The sequence below is a fragment of the Saimiri boliviensis genome, chromosome 14 (genome assembly GCF_048565385.1).
Source record: "Saimiri boliviensis isolate mSaiBol1 chromosome 14, mSaiBol1.pri, whole genome shotgun sequence".
Lineage (NCBI taxonomy): Eukaryota > Metazoa > Chordata > Mammalia > Primates > Cebidae > Saimiri > Saimiri boliviensis.
In genome coordinates this window covers 25,984,406-26,006,082 of record NC_133462.1, presented here as the reverse complement: position 1 = coordinate 26,006,082, position 21,677 = coordinate 25,984,406, and the positions used below count along the sequence as shown (strand labels likewise).

The 21,677-nt window shown below is 46.4% G+C and overlaps 1 non-coding gene across 1 annotated transcript; it reads left to right on the top strand.

Annotated features, from left to right (window-relative positions):
* Positions 1-21,039: 21,039 nt before the first annotated feature.
* On the top strand, positions 21,040-21,139 carry LOC120362909 (small nucleolar RNA U13). The gene has a single exon (XR_005578700.1). It is a non-coding gene; the product is annotated as a small nucleolar RNA U13 (small nucleolar RNA).
* The last annotated feature ends 538 nt before the right edge of the window (positions 21,140-21,677 follow it).

Below are 21,677 nucleotides of genomic sequence, written 5' to 3'. Positions count from 1 at the left end.
AATGAAGAGAGAAGACTTTGAACAACCATGACCTAGGAAGGCAGGGAGGTGAGGGAGCAGGGACAGGACAGCTGTGAGACTCTTGGCAGTCAAAAGTTTATGGACTTTCTGGGGGATTCACGTACAGTGACTTCAAGTCCTCTGAAACAAATTTCAGTTCATGGGAGAGAAAGTTGGCCCAGTTGGAGGCAGGTACTTGCCAATGAATTGAGCTAAGACCAGAGAGACAGTGCCACACAACGGTGTAATTGCTGTGGTCATTCCAAGAAACAGAGTTTATCGTGAGTTAGGCAGCAATCCCCAACATGCATTCATTGAGTCAGGATGGAAATGTGATTAAAAATCAAGTTGTTTTCCTTCTTTAATAGACACTGTCAGTGCCTCATCAACTCCTCCCGCCCGCCACCCCTCTGTCCTCCCTATTACAGGCACCTCATGACTCCCTACTTGCTTCTTTTTTTTTTCTTTTTTTATTGCATTTTAGGTTTTGGGGTACATGTGAAGAACATGAAAGATTGTTGCATAGGCACACACGTGGCAGTGTGATTTGATGCCTTCCTTCCCATCACCTATATCTGGCATTTCTCCCCATGCTCTCTCTCCCCAACTTCTCACCCCCCACTGCCCCTCCCCTATTTTCCCCCAACAGACCCCAGTGTGTAGTGCTCCCCTCCCTGTGTCCATGTGTATTCATTGCTTGACACCCGCCTATGAGTGAGAGCATGTGGTGTTTGATTTTCTGCTCTTGTGTCAGTTTGCTGAGAATGATGGTTTCCAGGTTCATCCATGTCCTTACAAAGGACACAAACTCATCGTTTTTTATGGCTGCATAATATTCCATGGTGTATATGTGCCACATTTTCCCTGTCCAGTCTATCATTGATGGGCATTTGGGTTGGTTCCAGGTCTTTGCTATTGTAAACTGTGCTGCAATGGACATCCGTGTGCATGTGTCCTTATAGTAGAACGATTTATAATCCTTTGGATATATACCCAGTAATGGGATTGCTGGGTCAAATGGGATTTCTATTTCTAGGTCCTTGAGGAATCGCCACACTGTCTTCCACAATGGTTGAACTAATTTACACTCCCACCAACAGTGTAAAGTGTTCCTATTTCTCCACATCCTCTCCAGCATCTGTTGTCTCCAGATTTTTTAATGATCACCATTCTAATTGGTGTGAGGTTGTATCTCAATGTAGTTTTGATTTGCATTTCTCTAATGACCAGTGATGATGAGCATTTTTTTCTTATGTTTGTTGGCCTCATGTATGTCTTCTTTTGTAAAGTGTCTGTTCATATCCTTTGCCCACTTTTGAATGGGCTTGTTTGTTTTTTTCTTGTAAATCTGTTTTAGCTTTTTGTAAATTCTGGGTATCAGCCCTTTGTCAGATGGGTAAACTGCAAACATTTTTTTCCCATTCTGTTGGTTGCCGATTCACTCTAATGACTGTTTCTTTTGCCCTGCAGAAGCTGTGGAGTTTGATTAGGTCCCATTAAAGCTAAGCAAGGTCGGGCCTGGTTAGTACTTTGATGGGAAGCCTACTTGCTTCTTTCCTTGGAGATCAGTATTTAGATTTCTCACCTCTCAGATGCAAACACTCCAAGTGGTTTCTGCATCATGACCCATAATTCCACAGGGCACCAAAGCCCCCAGTTCTCTAGTGGTCCTCAGTAGTAACTTGGTCCTTACTGTCTTCCCTTTCTTCTTCCACTTCCCCATCCCCTACCAGTGCTTTCTGGGATCACCTCCCAAGCAAACCACCGGCTGGCTAATCCTTGTTTCAGGATCTGCTCCTGGGAGGGCCCAGCCTAAGACACATTCTCTCTGGAGGCAGACAGCAGTCTACTCATAACTGATGGCTGCTCTCCTTTGATGGACTTAGTTAACAGTAGCCTCATTGGAGAGGGAGTCTGGCCGTCCCCTGCGTTTCCAGCTTCAGCATGATGAGGGAAGGGTCTGATGGTAAAGAAATGCCCATATGCCATGCCCGGCCACGGAGAGGGTCACAATTTTTCTTTTTTTTTTTGAGACGGAGTTTCGCTCTTGTTACCCAGGCTGGAGTGCAATGGCGTGATCTCGGCTCACTGCAACCTCCGCCTCCTGGGTTCAGGCAATTCTCCTGGCTCAGCCTCCTGAGTAGCTGGGATTACAGGCACGCGCCACCATGCCCAGCTAACATTTTGTATTTTTAGTAGAGACGGGGTTTCACCATGTTGACCAGGATGGTCTCGATCTCTTGACCTAGTGATCCACCCGCCTCGGCCTCCCAAAGTGCTTGGATTACAGGCTTGAGCCACGGCGCCCGGCCCACAATTTTTCTTGTTTGGAAAAAGGCTGACCGTGCTGATCACGCCCAGCTTTGCAGCTTAGCGTCAGCCTCGCGGATTGTTTTGGGCCTGTGGAGGTTGCCTCTCCAACTGCATGATGAGCTGCTGGAAGCCAGGGAAAGATCACTTGTTCCCTTCCATTTGTTCTCCCACTGGACAAAACTGAGGGGTAGAGACACTGAAGGTGCTCGGAAGAGATGTGTTGCTTGATTAAAGCACTGAAAGAGGAACAGACACAACTGTTTCATTTTCTTTAGGCTGGGGGAGGTGGGGTCTCGGCTCTTCGCGTATGGTGATGGTCCATGGAGTTTTGAGTGGGCTGTTGCAGGCACCGTCAGAGACCGTCCCTTTTCCCTTTAGCATGCACTGTGTGCAAACCAAAGGCTTCTTACTGCAATTGCCAATGAATCCACAATTAATCCTGCATGCAGGGCAGACGACAAGAGCCAGGGAGTAAATGCACCTTGGAACAGCTCTCCACCAGCCACCACTGGGGTGTGGCGAGTGAGCCCTCCAGCTTCCTCATCGGAGGCTGGAACAATTCTGAAACAGGTTCTGTAAGGCGGGTTTCCTCACTGGGAGCTTGGACACGCCCATCCCTCTCCGCCTGAAAACTACGTCTGTGCTGGATGGACATCAAGCCCTGCACACCGAAACCCAGCCGGCCATTGGAAAACCCTGCCAAAGTTTAAAAGAAGCCCTGCCCAAACCTGCCCAATAGCATTTTGCTCCATCCAGGTCCCCCTCCCCGTGGGTGGCCTGCTCACCGGAAATCCCGCCTACCTACCAATAGCAGCTTGCCCCAACCACGTCCGGTTTCCCCACAACCAATCAAAACTCCTTTGCTGCCTATAAAACCCCCCCCATGCCCCGGAAAATCAAGAACGACTTCCCTGGCCCCTTTACCCGGGACCATGGAACCTCAGCTTGGACTTGAATAAATTGGCATTTAATTTTCTTATGTTGGTCTGTTTCCTCATTCCAAACTTGGCAGTAACCCTTAGAGGTTCCACAGCATGAACGGAATCCAACAGGATTAAACTCCGGTTTCCCATAAGGCAAACTGCTCTAACACACCCTGCGTGGGTTTTCGTTCCTCCCCATCCCCCAGCAACCTGCTCCTCAGTCAGTGCTCCCTGCAGTCACTCCCGGGCCCCACGTCTTCATCAAGAGCCCGCTTCTGGTTTAACCTAAGATGAAGGCAAAATGGTTTCTGCATGTGCGGAAGGTTCGTTCAGAGACCAGGAAATGATGGAGGGAGAATTCGTGTCAGTACCCATTTACATCAGGGTAAATTCGTTTCCTATGCGGACCAGCTTCTTTGTTGTTGTTGTTTCTGTTTGTTTTTCATCTTCCAGGACGTGTGCACTTCCCTTCATGCAGAACATTATTTTACAAGACAGTATTTCCCCAGGCTGGTGTAAATTATTATCGAACAATGAAGCCTCTTCTCTAGTCGTCATTCCGGTGCCACCTGGCCAGGCTCAGATAAATGGCCTATTCTGGAGGTGCAGGAAACCGGATGAATCATGATGTTATCCCAGGAACATGGCAGCCCGGGCCCGGGGGATGGAGCATCTGTAAGTGCGGGCCTGTGGCAGCTCCTGGAGGAGAGGACTTTGCCATGATTAAAACCCATCTTACTGCCGCTTCCGGGAAACGCTGTAGGCACTGCACTGGTGGCCCAGGTCTGGGTTTAGATGATAACATTTTCCTCATGGCCTCTTTCCAGCTACCTAAGTTTCATAATGAACAAGCTATCCAAAATCGGGAAACGAGTGGCGTAACTTTCCTAATTTTACGTTTAGTCCCGTTGGTCTTAAAACTCATGTGCCGAATTGGGCATTGCTGCTGTTATCTTTCTGGCTGTTCTGAAACAGAAATTCATGCTGTCTCCTGGACAAGCACTCAGCTCACTCACCCAGACCGGACACCGAACACCCCTGCGAGAGCTCTGAAGTCAGAATTGCATTTAACTTAGGGTGTCAAAGCCCTGCCCTGAGCTTGGAACACTTCAATTGCTTTCTCTTAGGAGAGAGCATCAGGGAAAGAAGAGAGGTCCCACAGGTCTGAAACTGGGGCTGATCTGAGCTCTCAGGGAAATGGGCATGAGAGTCTGGGGTTTGTGTAGGATGCTGGGGAAAGCAGTTCCTATGTGCACAGCTTCAGGGGTTGCCTGGCGTTTCATATGACAATCACCACGTTGGGACTGAAACGATGCCCTGTCCCTTCTTAACTATAGGCAGCCAGGAGGACGATGCTGACCAGGTTCTGCCAGACATTACCTGTAGAACAGACTGATGCATTTTTCTCAGGACTGTCCTGGGCACTACTCTCAGGCTAAAGAGATTTCAGAAATGGTGATCAGATGGCTTAGGCCCAGAGTTGCAGACACATGACACAGGTGCAGTTACCACCTGCTCTTCCCCAGGGCAGACATCACTAATCAATCCCGAGTCCGGAAACAGCCTTTCCAGCTCACCCTTCTGGGCAGCCATGACCATACGTCAGGTTACACAGGCAAGCTCAGCTGGGTCCCTGCTGTGTTTCTCATCAAAACTGGCACCTGCAGTGAGTGCCACGGGACCAGGACAGCACCCCTGCCCTGCACGGCCTTTTCCCACATATGCCACAAGCGTGTGTTCATGAGAATTCACTGACTGGTTCACTGGTTCACTCTGTCTCAAAAAAAAAAAAAAAAAAAAAAAAAGTCTCACTCACTGTTACCATAGGAATCTCCCAGTCACTAGGATGATGAGCCCAGCAACCAATTCGTAGGGGTCATTGCTGAAGGATCCAGGCCCTCCTGGCACCTGGCAAAGGAAGGAAATGAGATGAACGGAGAGAAAAGGAGGGGCCGGTGCAGAAACTGCATGCTGGGCTGGGCTCCCTACACCCATCCCCTCACGGTATTCTGAAAATAGGCTTGTGAAGTGGGTGTAGATAAGTGCTATTCCTCTACTTCAAGAAACGAGGCTTCGAGAGCCACGTTATTTATTCATGCTCCGTGGCTGATCTGGGCTGCAAATTCAGCGGATGGCTTCAGACGAGAAGGAGCCCAGCTCTTCCTGATCTGCACAGCTCATTCTCCCTCCTGTGGCTCCCACAGCCCCTGAAACCAAACCTCGAGTCTAGAAATTGTCCTGTAAATGTCCAAGGAAGGGAAGAAGGAGGAAGAGGCAAACGCTTTAGGTAGGGGAAAGCCAGAGGGAAGGAAGAGCTGACAGCCGAGTACCTGGGGTCTTTTCTTACAGCAAGAGTGACTTCCCAGGGGGCTTTACCTTGCCCTGTGGAGAGGCCCACCCTCGGGGCTTCCCCCACATTCCCTGGCCCCTGCCATTCTCTGGAGCACACCCACTCCATGCATGCCCACTCCCGTCAGCTGCGCCGGGTCTCTGTGCCAGCTGCCCTGACTGACCTTGTCTGACTGCACTGAAGGCTGAAAACGCCTCAGGAGCTACATCCTCCTAGGATCAGACCCCACTCACAATAGGTGGGGAGGTGTAAATGCCTCCTTGCTTCTTGCTAATTGTTTTTGAATTTCATTGTTGTTTGTTCATTTTTGTTTGCATGTTCTTGAGACAAGGTCTCCCTCTATTGCCCGGGCTGGAGTGGAGTGGCGCTATCACAGCTCACTGTAGCCTTGACTTCCTGGGCTGAAGTCATCCTCCCACTTCAACCTCTCCAAACACCGGTGCATGTCGCCACATCTGGCTATTTTTTTTCAAGTTTTTTTTTTTTTTTTTTTTTTTTTTTTTTTTTTTTGCAGAGACAGGATCTCACCATGTTGCCCAGGCTGGTCTCAAACTCCTGTCCTTGAGTGATCCTCCCACCTCTGCCTCACGAAGAGCTGGGATTACAGGTGTGAACCACCGCGCCCGGCCCCCTTGCTTCTGATCAGGATGGCTCTCCATGCCCTCCAGAGCTCCCTCTCCAGGCCGAGCTGGCACCGCCTGGGAACCGTTCATGATGCTGCATCCTTGGGTACCCTTCTTCTCTCTGCCCCACTTTCTCACTCTTCCATTAGTCATTTCTGAGTAAGTCCTCATAATTTGGCTCAATCAATCATCCTAGTGACTGGGAGATTCCTATGGTAACAGGGAGTGAGCTGGCATTATTACCTCCAATTTATAAAGAAAGAGACCAAGATCCTCCTTCTCAGCTCTTTTTCTAGGGAATCCAGACTAAGATGAGAATCTCATCAGAATCTTCCCTTCCAAGCCTGAAGCCCTCCAGTAACCTCTTTGGGGCCATGTCAGAGCCTTGGTAGGGTCTGAGGGTCAAGTTCAAATCCTAAAAGTTTTAAAGATTCCAGCTTAGCCGGCTCCAGTGTTCACCCTTTGGGATGTGAATACCAGAGGTAAGGCTTGAGTTTTTAAAAGGACTTTACTCAAAATCTGTTTAGGGCGTTGCCAAAATGCTACAACCAAAGCACCTCGTGACCTGCATTCGAAAATTCCAATCAGGGAAATCTGAGATAAAGTAAGACATCAAAATAGAACTTTTAGGAGTAGAAGAATTATAACATAATTCAGCATTGATTTAGCCAATCCAGAATGCCAGGTACTGTGCGAAGTTCTATTTGTGAGCTACTGTTTATTCCTGCTGCAACCCTCTGAAGGATGAATGATTATATTTCTCTTCCCTCTCACAAATGAGGAGGAGACTGGACTCAAAGCTCTAAGAAATCCATCATGGGACACTTAGAGTCCAGTGAAAGAGAGAGATTGGCAGCTGGCATAGCCTTGCTTCTCGGAGTGAACAATGGCCATCAGCAAGACCCAGAAGAAGTGTGCACGCCCTCCCAGGAGTGGCTGGTCTCGATGCCCTGCCTTTCAGGCCAGGCTGAAGCAAGAGGCAGAAGCATTTGTTGGTGAGGAGTCAGGGACTGCCATTCACCATCCAGTGCAAAACCTCGCGTGCTCAGAAGTCCCTTCTGGGACCCATCCTTCCACCTCAGAAAGGACAGAAACCATTTGGTAAGATACGTCCACCTTGGGGAAGGCTAGATTCACTTACTCGAAACCAGTAGAGCAATTCCAATTGCAGCGGAGAGGACCCCCTGAGTGGGGCGAGGCAACACAGAGTGAGTGCCAGCAGCATGCAGGAGGCTCAGGTAGCTCCATATCCTGGCGCTGACTGTATGCTGGGTGTCGTGCTTTGGACTTTTTCTCATTTAATCCTTGGGCAGCCCCGCGGGGAGGTTCTGCTCTCATCTCTGTTGAGCCATCCGGAGTGTCAGGAAGGGTTAGGGAAGATGAGGTCCTTGCCTAAGGTCACGGGGCTCCTAAGTGGAGGCTGATGGGACCCCGGCTGCCCCGACTGGGCTCTCAGCCGCTGTGCTGCACCAGCCCTGATAGGTTTCCAGGAACCCACAGAGCCTCAGCTGGGGGAGGGGCTTTCTCAGGGTAGGGCCTGCGATGCCCTTGACCCTGTCTGCAGAGAAGAGGAGAGGGGGAGGTGTGACTCATCCCTTGCCAGTGTGGCGGGACTCACAGGCAGCCTTGCCTCTCTGGCTCTCTCAGGACGGGGCCCTGCCATGGAGTCAGTATTGCCACCTTCCTGTGCTCATCACTGCTGCTATTAATAACACACGAATAATTCAAGCTGTAAACTTTGAGGCACCGGCTCTTCTCTGGCCATGGGGGAGCTGTCAAAGATAACTCAGGCCCTGCAGCCTCACAGCGTGGGGTGAGCAAGGGAAGCGCGTGGGGGAAGCGCTTGTCCCTCCAGGCTGGGGTCTCTCGGTGCCGCCAGATGCACCCAGGGCCTCCTTTCCACCAGGGCAGGGCCCCTCATGCCGTCAGCCTGTGGGCAGGAGGAGCAGCGCCGGGTGGCATTGTTATCTGTGTCAAAGCCTAGAAGCTGGGTTCCCTCCCTTCTTCTTCCCACAGGGCATCTGTCTGGGAAGCACTGATTGGGCCTGTCATCCTTCCTCAAGAGCTGGGTGTCGAGGACTGGGTGTCCATCAGAGAGAAGGAATGCTCTGGCAACAATCCTGGGTGGCGCTGGGTGTCCCTGTGGCTGTTCCTAACCAGCTCTGAGAGAAAGCATTTAGCAGAAATTGTGCCTTTTCTACCCAAAATGTTGTGGGGGGTCTGGGAAGGGCTAAATCTGCAACTTGATCACTGCTGGACCAAGAGGGCCTCCCAAGAGGCATGGGGTTTTTGTGCTCCCAGAGAGCAGCCTGTCGCTGGGTGATGAGCTAGCCGGGCTTCTGGCACTACTCCAAGTTGTATCCCTGAAAGTTCCACATTTTAGGAAACTTCTCTGACATGGACAAAGCAGGCTGGGGAGCCCACAGCCAGATGGAGCTCATGAATGAGATGTCCAGAAAAGAGCTGTTCTTCGGGAAAGATTTTAACTTTATTTACTTAATTAATTTAATTTATTCATACATTTTTTTTTTTTTTTGAGACTGAGTCTTGCTCTGTCGCCCAGGCCAGAGTGCAGTGGCGCAATCTCGGCTCACTGCAACCTCTGCCTCCTAGGTTCAAGCGATCCTCCTGCCTCCGCCTCCCAAGTAGCTGAAATTATAGGCATGCACCACCACATCCCGCTAATTTTGTGTTTTTAGTAGAGACGGGGTTTAACCATGTTAGCCAGGCTGGTCTCAAATTCCTGACCTCAAGTGATCCGCCCGCCTCAGTCTCCCAAAGTGCTGGGATTACAGGCATGAACCACTGCACCTGGCCCCTTTTTCTATTTTATCATATAAGCAATATTGAAATTCTAGTGGAAAAAATTATTTTTAAAGCTAAAAATTTCTGTAACTTCGAGCTGAAGAAAACTGAAAACAACAAATAGAAATAGCACCAAAAATTTCTAAAACGATTACGGTTTCTGGAGTGCTCTGACTCATGTGATGGTGGGAGGAGATGGAGCTGGCATTATTACCTCCAATTTCTAAAGAAAGAGACCAAGACGTGACGCGGCTGCCTCTGTGAGGACAGCTCACAGGTGAGACCTCGTGGGCTGACCTCAGGCCTCCTGGCATGCAGTCCACGCTCTCTATGATCCGAGTTGCCTTTTTCAGACCTTAAGGGCAGTTGCTTCTTCTCTGAAAATCAGCTAGAATCTCCCCAGAGTGATCGCGTATGGAGTTTGCCTAGCACGGTCCTAATTTTTGCCCATTTTTCTGGTATACTAATTAGTAGTACCCTTTTGTGAGAAGTAAAAAAGTTTCTTTTTAAAGTTTACTTTCTTGTTAAAGAATAAATCATAAGTGTGCTAATAACTCTTTGTTAAGCCCTATCCTGTGTAGCTGTTAGAGATGCCATGCTTACAGGCCCGTAGTACGAGATATCTGTACTGGACATGCTCACAGGCATGTCCCCCCTCTCCCTTGCTTTTACCTGTTTAGAAAAGTTGTAAGTTGTTAGCCAATCAGGTTACAGTTTAGATTGTGAGGTCTGGCTCCGGCCAGTGGAGATCAGACACAGCAGTAAGGATGACCCAAAAAGCGTAAGGGATAAATTTGTGTTTTCTTTTGTTCGTTGTACTCTAGTGGTAGATGGTTAGTGAGGGTACCCTTCCTGCAGCCCAGGATGTAAAAGTTGTGTCGCTGAAAGATCCTTTGTCTTAGTGCTGATTTTTCTCTGCTGCACTGAGCATCTGTTTCCAACACCTCTTTACCCTCAGAAATAGTCCAGTGTGGAAAATAAAATACCTGGCCTCCTTTTCAAGGCATATCAACCTCTTCAAGTTTCTACGGGAGTTTCACAAAGCCACCCTCCTGGGGCCAGATGTGGAGGCCCATGAGCCCCTGCCTCATGCCTGGTGCGTGTGGTCTCCAGCTTTGCGCTTTGATTGTCATTCTGAACAGCTCTCCTCCCATCAGCTGCAGCTCTGAATCAGAGACCAGCACTCCCAGGAGCTCAGATAAAACGTGACTGAGGGCAGCTCCTCCCAGCCACAAGACAGCTGCCGTGTAGGGAGGCTCAGCGGCGCCCAGCAAAGTGCCTGTTGTGCACTGAAAGATCTTCAATGGGTCCTGATTTTCCATTTGTCCTTTCAGCGGTACGCATTCAACACATTGTCGAGAAGCAGCTAAGTGCCAGGCTTGGGCACAGATTAAGGAACAAGGAAGAAAATGCTGCCGTGCTCATGGTACTGATATTCCAGTGGAGATGCAGGGAACGCACAAGAAATACACATGAATAAATACAAAACTAGGCATAGACAGGTGCTGTAATAACACAGAATGGGGGTAGGTTGGCTTCAAACGGTGGAGTCAGGGAAGGACTTTGGAGAGGGAACTCTATGGTGAATGCCAAAAGAGAGGAAAAAGCAGGCCTGGAAAGGTTTGGGCTGGAAGAGAGCCCCAGCCTGCCAGGAATGTCAAAGGCAAAGGCCCTGCGGTGGGAAATGCCTCTGCGTATTTGAGGAGGACAGAAAGGAATCTGGGTGGCTGGCCTGTGGAGTGAGGGGCTGGAGAGTCAGTACAGCGGCTTACAAGGGGGACTGTGAGGATTTGGGACTCAGCTCTGAGTGCAGAAACAAATATTTGATGTGCTAAATGATAAATCTTGGCATCATCCATGTGGTGTTAATTCTGCAGGTGTGCAGATCTCAAGAGCAGTGGGGGCTTTCCTCCACATACGTTTCAGAGCATGTCCTGGAAAGCCTGGGTGCCCAGGCAGAAACTCACTGCAGGGACGGAGCCCCCCACAGAGAACCCCTTCTAAGGCAATGCCAAACAGAAAGGTGGGGTCAGAGCTGCCACAGAGTCCCCACCTGGGAAAGATTCCAGCCCATGGGCACAGGAGCGTGAGTCCAGCATGGTGGGGAATGGCGGGGTGCTACCTGAGGCCTTGGGATCCCAAATCTCCCAATGTGCATGGGATACTGGACCGGGAGTGAAAAGAGGTGATTCTCAAGCTTCGAGATTTACCGTCTGCCCTCCTGAGTTTTGGACTTGCTTGGGATTGTTGCTCCCTTCTTCTCGCCTATCTCTGCCTTTCGGGGTGGGAATGCCTGCCCTATTCCCGTCCCAGCATTGCGTCTTGGAAGCAGATGCGTTGTTTGATTTCACAGGCTCACAGTAAGAGGATTTGCCTCAGGATGAGTTGTACCTTGAGTCTCACGCACATGATTCAGGTGGGGCTCTGGACTTAGGATTTTCAAGTTGATGCTGGAACGAGTTAAGACTTTTGAGACAGCTGCCATGACTCATGCCTGCAATCCCAGAACCTTGGGATGCCAAGCTGGGAGGATCACTTCAGCCCAGGGATGCAGCAGGTTCAGCATCAACTTGAGCAACCTAGTAAGACCCTGTCTCTACAAAAAATCAAAAATAATAGCAAGGCACGGTGATATGGTTCTATAGTCCCAGCCACTTAGGGGGCCAAGGGAGGAGGATCACTTGAGCGCAGGTGGTTGAGGTTACAGTGAGCTATGATTGTGGCACTGCACTCCAGGCTGGGCAACAGAGTGAGACCCCGTTGTTTTTTGTTTGTTTGTTTTTTTATAAGAAAGCTTTGGAGGCTGGGCGTGATGGCTCAGGCCTGTAATCCCAGCACTTTGGGAGGCCGAGGCAGCAGATCATGACGTCAGGATATTGAGACCATCCTAGTCATGGTGAAACCCCGTCTCTATTAAAATACAAAAAAATTAGCCAGGAGTAGTGGTGCATGCCTGTAGTCCCAGCTACTCAAGAGGCAGAGGCAGGGGAATTGCTTGAATCTGGGAGGCGGAGGTTCCAGTGAGCTGAGATCGTGCCACTGCGCTCCAGCCTGGCAAAAGAGCAAGACTCTGTCTCAAAAAAAAAAAAAAAAAAAAGGCTTTGGAAGTACTGGGATGGAATGACTCTATTTTGTATGTGAGAAGGACATGAGTTTTGGGGGACCAGGACAGAAGGCTATTCTTTGAATGCCCCTCCGAATCTCATGTGCACACATAATCCCCACTGTAACCATGCTGAGAGGTGGGACCTCTGAGTGGCAATTAGAACTAGATGAGGTTATCAGGGTAGAGCCCCCATGGTGAGTCTGGGGCTTTATAAGAAGAGGAAGAAAAGCCTAAGCTGGCACACTCAGCCCCTTGCCATGCTGTGCCACCTCAGGACTCTGCAGAGAGGCCCCACCAGCACAAAGACCCTCCTCAGAGGTCGCCCGTCCATCTTGGACGTCCCAGCTTCCAGAACTATAAGAAACACATCTCTTTTCTTTATTGAAAAAAAGAAATATTTGTGGTGCTGAGTGCCATGAGCAGGTGCCCTGGTTCCTCTAGAGAGGACACACAGACAGAGAGAAAGTGTGAGTGCGGCAGAAGATGAGGAAGAGAAGAATGCAGGGGCTGGGGGGCACCTTATGTAAGAAGGGCTGCAGTCTGGATGGAGAAGTGTGGTGTCAAGGGTCAGTTTGAAATCTGAATACAGTTTGCACGTTAAAACAAAAAAGACAGAGCTGTCTAGGCTGGTGGAAATTGGGAGGGGGGAGCAGAAAAAAAATAACCAAGGAGTACATTTCACAGTTGGTTCAAGGGAGTGATAGATGGTGTGCCATCCTCTGAGATGTGATAAAAAAAAGGGAGGTAAAGGCTTGGGGATCGGGGCATCCTGGCACTGCAGGAGGGACTACAGAAGCTGTGTTTCAGACATGTTATTCTGAGGTGCCTCTAAAACATCTGAGCAGAGACGTCAAAAAGACGGTCGGACATGCAAGGCTGGAGATCACAGCCAAGGTCTTGGCTAGAGGCATAAATGTGAAAAGCATTTGCATATATTGAAGGCAAGATGGTAAAACTCTCAAGAATAAGAAAGTGGTCACTAGTATCAAAAATTTGCAGAGGGAATAAAATATAAGGACAGTTGGCTTTTTGTTCATAGATTTTGGCCAAAGTAAAGGTGATTGGTGACATGGATGAAACCGTTTTCATGGGGCTATAGGGCAAGGTTCGCATCTTGGACACAGAGAGCCCTTTATCAGCATGGCAGCCAACTAAATAAATAAAAATGATTTCTAAAACCTATTCCAAAACAAACTCCCAATAATGCTGGATAAAATGCAAAAAACCCCCAAAAACAACAACAAACAAAACCCAAAACAAAAACCCAAACATGAGTTTTCAAATGCATGGATTAGCACACAACAATAAGACAAATACCCAGAAAATAAAACCAGGATAGACACTGAAACTAAAGTTATAACCATGACCTGCCAGTCTCCCCAGCCAGGGAGCTTGGGCTTTCATGGCTTCAGGAAGAGGAAACCATGGGCCCAAGAGATCTGGGCAGTTGGAGTTGAGACTTTCTCCTTCCCACCCCATAGAAAGCTAGGAGCTCTGGAGGGTTGACACTGGCATGCAAGGATGGCTAGAAACACTGAGGCCACTACACAGAGAGAGAATAGAGAAGCTCATCCTCCTTGACTTAGCCTCCAGGACATGGATGAAACCGTTTTTATGGGGCTATAGGGCAAGGTTCTATAGGGCTATAGGGCTATAGGGTTCTGTTTTAAAGTGGTATCCACTATATGGTTAAGGAAAATGTCCACCGTCCCCTAGCCACATGCCATGTAATGTATGTGGCTTCTTCCTGTGTTCCTCCCCTCTCCATCAGCTCTCCCCTGGGAACACAGAATTATTCTCCCTGAATCGCATGGGACTTTTCCACTCTCCAAAGCTATGGAGAAAGCTACCTCAAATGTCAGTGCTAACATATCAAGTGTCAGAGTCCAGGCTCACCTCCCTTTCATCCCAAACCATGTATTGTGAATACAAATTTTCAAAAAGCAAGCCAAGCCAAAACAAATTCTATGTTTATACCTTTCTCCGTTTTTGGTTAACCTCTACTAAGGGACCCAATCATGTCACTTTTGCATGAGAATCTGAGTTTATAATGAAATAGTTCTGCTGTGCTAGCAGTCTTTCTAGTCTGTGTATTTCTAAATTATGAATTCTTGAGAAGCTTGGCTAGGAAACAATCTATGTAACAGCATACTCCATCAGAATTTCCCTATAAAACAACCAAGATCACGAAGGGTTCTTACTGGATGATTTTGCTATTCCTGGCTCCCTCTCCCCTATGGTGGGGATTCTACCAGAAAGATTCCTGGAACTTTGAAAAATGGTCACAAAGAAAGCCTGGCTACCAGTTTACCTGTTGTACCTGGATTGCAGCAGTGTACAATGCTTAGGCTCAGGACCTATTAATACTAAGAATTCCTTTATTCCATCACACAGGGGATAAAGAGTGCATTTAAGTTTATTTTATTCATTTACAATTTGTATTCTACTTATAATTTTTTTTTTGAGATGGAGTCTTACTCTGTCACCCAGGCTGGAATGCAGTGGTGTGACCTTGGCTCACTGTAACCTCCTGGGTTGAAGAAGTTGTCTTGCCTCAGCCTCCTGAGTAGCTGGGGTTACAGGAGCGTGCCACCATGCCTGGCTAACTTTTTATATTTTTAGTAGAGATAGGGTTTCACCATGCTGGTAAGGCCTGGTCTCTAACTCCTGAGCTCAGGCAATCCGCTCGGCTTGGCCTATCAAAGCGCTGGGATTATAGACATTTGCCACGGCGCCTGGCCTGTTCTTCCTTCCTTTCTTTCTTTCCTTCCTTCCTTCCTTCCTTCATTCCTTCCTTCCTTCCTTCCCTCCCTCCCTCCCTCCCTCCTTCCTTCTTCTTCTTTCTTTCTTTCTTTCTTTCTTTCTTTCTTTCTTTCTTTCTTTCTTTCTTCCTTCTTTCTTTCTTTCTTTTTTCTTTCTTTCTTTCTTTCTTTCTTTCTTTTCTTTCTCTCTCTCTCTCTTTCTCTTGCTTTCTTTCTTTCTTCCATTCTTTCTCTTTCTTCTTTCTTTCTCTTTTTTTGAGACAGTCGCACTCTGTCATCCAGGCTGAAGGGCAGTGACATGATCTCAGCTCACTGCAGCTTCCACCTCCCAGGTACAAGCGATTCTCCTGTCTTGGCCTCCTGACTAGCTGGGACTACAGGTGTACACCATCACACCCAGCTAATTTTTTGTGTCTTTAGTGGAGATGGGATTTCACCATGTTGGTCAGGATGGTCTCAATCTGCTGACCTCATGATTCACCCACCTCAGCCTCCCAAAATCCTGGGATTACAGGCATGAGCCATTGCACCCGACCCGTCTACTTATTTTTTAAAAGATGAGGTTAACTCGAAATCACTAAATGTATTAAATATATTTTTAATCTCTTAACGTAATGACATATGCTACATATACTATATATATGTCATTGCTTTGAGAGATTAAATATATTTAAAAGCAGAATTAAGGTTGAAAGACTGAGCTCATTTCTGTAATTGTACACTAAATATAACGCAGCACTTTTTGGTAGCTAAGGCAAGAGCAGGAACAAGTTCAGTTACATGACTCTTTCATTATCTTATCAAAGGAAGCATACTGGCTGTTTAAAAGAAAGAATTGATAATAATTATGAAAAAATCAATATCACCAGAGAAAATAAAACAATTTTTAAAGGTAGTACATGGTAAGGCTTTATGTATGTAAAACGTGTACCTTTTGTATACATTGCTTATGCCTGGAATCCCAGCGATGATCTTCCAGTTGTGTCAATGAATTGCTCTGGTCACATTTCAGTAGCTTCAGGTTCCCGGTGGGAGAATGTGAATGTTTATTTATTTATGGCTTCCTTGGAACACTGCTAAAATAAAAATTATCTGTTGAAAAGGAAGTAAACAGCAAAGAGAAAAAGACAAGCACAAATAAAATTACCTTCACATTTTAGAAGACAAATAGTTTTATGGACAGAGAAAGCTGCATTTTAGAAAAGCAACTAGCCTGTAGAGGAGGTGAAAGCCAGTCTGTCCTCAGGCAGCCTGGGCAAGACCTGGGCTCAGGGTCCTTGAGGAGTGTCTGGGATCTTGGAAATCTTGGAAATTCTTGGACATGTACAATAGTACATCAGCAGGTCACTGTCCCCACTCACTGCTTCCCAGGGGAGGATGCTCATTGGGACAGCTTTCTTCCAGCAAAGCCCAATATGGCTTTTCACTAAAAACATTGAAAAGATACATGGAGAATGCAAAGGCATTTTGGGTGGACAATGGCAGCCAAGTGATACCCTCCTCATTCTGGCAAGGAGAAGAATGGGCAGTGGCCTGATACTTTACCCTAATGTTCTTGTTCACCCACACAGAGTTCCTAGTCAGACACTGTGTAAGTTTGGGGCCACCCAGGCATCACCGACTGTAGGAGGAGAATTGGCAAGCAGGAAAGGAAGCGCCAAAATGCACAAATAGAAAACATGACCCCAGAGAAATTACGAAATTAGTCAATTACGTAATTAGTCAATTACGAAATTAGTCAATTACGTAATTAGTCAATTAAGAAAATAAACAAGAACTTAAAAGAGAACGTGATTCCTAATTTACTCAACAAGATTCAAAAGATACATTAGCTACAAAACAAAAAGAATAACTGAAATTGGTAAATCAAATACAGATAATGAGAAGAAATGAAAAATATGGAAAATAAAGTTGGAAGAATCTTCCAGAATAAAGATCAAAAAGTAACAAAATAAATAAAGAGGGAGAGAAACTGTACCAAATATCCCACACCTAATAAAAACCCCAGAAGAAAAGAGACAATAGATGGGAGAAAATGATCAAATAAATATCAGAAAAGACTTTTCTGGACCTGAAGCATTTGAGTTTCAGATTAAAGGGTCTTCCAGGCGTTAGAAGCTGCAGCGAGCTGTGATTGTGCCACTGCACTCCAGGCGGGGCAGCAGAGCAAGATTCTGTCTCTAAAAAAAATTTAAAAGGTTCTACCAAGGTCCTATGTATGGACACATTTTCCTGAAAGATAAGAATATCTTACAAGCCTTCAGAGAGTTAAAAATAAATTTAGCTACGAAGAGTGGGAATGAAAAGTGATATTTCTCATGAGTAACCTTGGATGTTAGAAATGTTAAAAAGAGGCCGGATGCAGTGGGTTATACCTGTAATCCCAACACTGTGTGAGGCCAAGGAGTTTGGGACAAGCCTGGGCAACATAGGAAGACCCAACCTCTATGAAAATTAAAAAATTAGCAGTGTGTGGTGGTGCATGCCTATGGTCCCAGCTACTCAGGAAGCTGAGGCAGGAGGATCTCCCAAGCCCAGGAGTTCAAGGAAATAAAATAAAATAAAATGGAATAGAGATTTTTAAAGTTGTGGTCCATTTTACTTTTTTTTTTTTTTTTTTTACTTTAGGTGTATACTATATCCAGCATTTCTCCCCATGTTATCCCTCCTCATGGTCCCCCTGTCCCTCCCCTACCCCCCCAACTGCCTCCAGTGTGTGATACAATTGCCTATTAAAATGTATCTGTGAGTTTAATTCCAAATATGAAACATATCAAATGAAGAATAATGTTTTTTTTTTTTTGAGACGGAGTTTCGCTCTTGTTACCCAGGCTGGAGTGCAATGGCACAATCTCGGCTCACCGCAACCTCCGCCTCCTGAGTTCAGGCAATTCTCCTGCCTCAGTCTCCTGAGTAGCTGGGATTACAGGCACGCGCCACCATGCCCAACTAACTTTTTGTATTTTTAGTAGAGACGGGGTTTCACCATGTTGACCAGGATGGTCTCGATCTCCTGACCTTGTGATCCACCGGCCTCGGCCTCCCAAAGTGCTGGGATTACAGGCTTGAGCCACCGCGCCCGGCGAAGCATAATTTTTAGTAATTAATCAAGAGGAAGAAGAAAGCCCACTGGACCTTAGTGTTGGGAGAAGCTGGTTGTGGTACAGGAGTGAGGTAACTGGACACAGGGCGAGTGAGATACAACCCTGCTCTCCGAAGCACGCTTCTTTAAACCATCCTGTGATCCGTTGTCTTTTCACTTACTGTCTGCCTCTCACCCCTCACTCCCAGGAGACTCCTCCTGCCTGTTCGTCACAGTAATTTCGACAGCTGGAGCGCCACCTGGCACTTTTCAATATATAAATGAGTGCTTACACAGCGTTAATATTATAAACATTGTTTATTAGATTTCAATGATAGAAACACAGTTGGGTGAAGAATAGGAGACTTAACTGAGGTGGAAAAATATATGAAGGGCTGGTGCCATGGCTCCCGCCTGTAATGCTAGCACTGAGAGGCCGAGCAGGAGGATTGCCTGAGCTCAGGAGTTCGAGGCCAGCCTGGGCAACATAGTGAAACTCTGCCTCAACTGAAACACAAAAACTTAGCCAGGTGTGGTGGTGTGCACCTGTAGTCCCAGCTACTTGGGAGACTGAGGCAGGAGAATTGCTTGAACCATTGAGGTGGAGGTTGTAGGGAGCCACTGCACTCCAGCCTTGGCGACAGAGTGAGATTCCATCTCCAAAAAAAAAATGTATTAACGTGTGAATGGACTTCAGATGTAAAGGTAGAAATGTGGCTGATGGAAGGCGGATCCTGGAGTGGGAGGCTGGAGTAGACGGAAAAGGTAGAGTCAAGGTTAGAGGTGCCGAGATTCTCACCCAGAAAGTGGAGAGCAGAGAGCTCCTAGAGCAAGCAATAATGCTGAATTATATTTAAAGTTACTTTAAGCTGTTGGTCATTATGAATAATGCTGCTATGGATATTTACTTACATGTCTTTGTGTAGACACGTGCTTCAATTTTCTTGGGTTAATTCCTGTAAATGGAAATGTCTAGAGTCTAGGCAAATGTAGGGAGACAGAAAGCAGAGTGGTGTTTGGCCATTGCTGGGATGGGAGTGATGGTGGCTTTACATGGGTAGGAGAACGTTTCTGAAATGACGGGAATGTTCTGAAACAAGATTGTGGGGATGGTTGTGAAGCTCTATAAATTACCAACACCATTCAATTGCACACCTACAATGTATGGCATACAAATTATATCTCAATATTATATTTTAAAAATGTATTAAGTAAAACTTCTAGGAGAAAATTATAAGAGAATAACCTTGTGACTTCAGCATAGGCAGACACTTCACAAATACACACCCGCACGCGCACACACACAAACACAAGTGCCAATAAACACACACACAAACACACAACATCATTTCATCAGGGAATGGCAATTAAAACTATAATGAGACACAACTACCAGAACAGTCAAATATCAGCAGAGATTGAGCAACTCGAATTCTGGAGTATTATTAGTAGGAACATAGAGTGGTACTTTCACTTTGGAAAAACGTTCTGGTGGTTTCTTATAAAGCTAAATACATACAGCATTTCTCCTTCTAGGTGCATAGCTGCAAGAAGTAATGACGTATGTCTGCAAGTAAAATCCTTGTACAAGGATGTTTATAGCAGCTTTATTCATGATGAGAAAAACTCAAGGAAACAGCCCACAAGTCCATCGACAAACCCAGAGAGACAGCTGACATAGGCAGTCACATGAACCATTGCAAAAAACATTATGCTGAGTGTATTTGTACAATAAATAAAACACGATTTACTGTACAGATTCTTTCTGTATGAGTTATAGAACAGGGAAAACGAATCTACCCTGGAACAAATCTGAACAGTCGTTGTCTCTGTGCTGGGGACAGTGTCGGGACCTGGGGAAAGCCTTGGGACAGTGGTAACATTCAGTACCTCAACAGAGACTTTGGTGACACGGGAATATGGCTTTGTCAAAACTCATTTGAGAGTACACTTAAAATCCACGTATTGAATCTTATATACATTTCATTTCAAAAAGATAAAGAAAGAAAAGGATTGGGCTGAGTGATTGACTATAAATGGGTATTAGAAACTTTTTGGGGTGATGGAATGTTCTAAGACTTGATTGTGGTCATGACTGTGTGGCTGACTCGGAACTCTGGATCAGCACTGCAGGCTGAAGTGTTGATGGTGAAGTACACTGATGTCTCCAACTTATTCTGAAATTCATTCAAAAAATAAGATGGATTGATGACAGAGTCAGACGAATGAACAGATGTACAATAAAGCAAATAGAGTAAGATGTTGATTAAAGAATCTATTCTCCTCCCAAGCTCAAGCAATCCTCCTGCCTCAGCCTCTAAGTCACTAGAACTACAGGTATACAACATCTCGCCTAGTTAATGTTTTTAATTTTTTTTTTCTTTGTAGAGATAGGGACTTGCTATATTGCCTAATCTGGTCTTGAACTCCTGGCTTCAAACCATCCTCTAGCCCCAGCCTCCCGAAGTGCTGGGATTACAAGTGTAAGCCTCTGTGCCTGGCCTCAATTTAATAAATCAATACAGATATACATTCATATTATTTCACACAATGGAGGTAGAGAACAAAGGAAATAAGATAGAAATTACCTAAAGAAATTATCTCTGAGGCATGCGATTGGGGAAGTGCATTAAACTTGGCTTTCATAATAACCTATTCCTTTACCTTTTGATTTTTTTTTTTTTTACCATTCAATGTATTACTTTGATTAAAAAAAAAAAGAACACATGGAAAATGTCTCTGAACCCACAGACACATTCATCAGCTAAAGGGCTACCGAAGACCTTAGCCCAAAGTTCTCTGCCCATCTCCGGGTTTGAGTGATTGATGATGTCGGGAAGTGTCACTGCTGGAAGGAACTAGGTCTCAGAACCACTTTCATCTTGTGTCAGAAGTCTGAACTGCATGGCTGGCTGGTGTCTGCCAGGTGAAATGCACAGCTAAATGTGTTCAGATTATTCCAGAATGGGTCATTCTTGGAGGGAGGAAAACAAGGGCCCACAGACAGTTGAAGCACACACTGGGTTTTTACTGATTCCCAAAGTGATTGCCTTCATTCCAAAATACAATAGGTTGATCCCTCTGTATTTTATAAGTGTGATACTGGGTTTCATACTCGTGCGAGATGTGCCTCCCTCTAACCCTGTCATACCACCAGCACATGACCCATCCCATGTGAAGCAGAAGAAGACAGGTTGGGCGCATCGTGGCAATTTGAAAGTCAGTCATCATCTCAATGCAAGCAGAAGGGAGAAACTAACGTGACTTGTACTTGATCCTACTAGCAAATTTAATCGCATTGCAATGAGATGCTGGCTCTCAACTGAATCCTCGGCTTCTACACTTGCTGGTCGTCTGTGCTGAGAAACCTGTTTCTTGCCCAGTACTCTGTGGCTCTACGAGCTGGAGATTTTTTAGTTTCAAAATGTCCTAAGTCCAGTGCTTCTGGTTGAGGGTGGCTGCTTTCAGTAGCATCTAGGAACCACATTGCCGTGGACAATCACCATTTATCCATCCAACCATCCAGCCATCCAGGCATTTATCTAACAAAACCTAATGGAATACAGAACATGGTACTCATTCGAGGACCTCGAAAAACTGCTGTGGACAAGGATGGACAAGGCCCCTGCCCTTGCAGAACTGACTTTCAGTTACTTAGAGCCACTATAGATACATGTTTGAATGTCACGAAAGAATTGATCAAGGTTACCTAG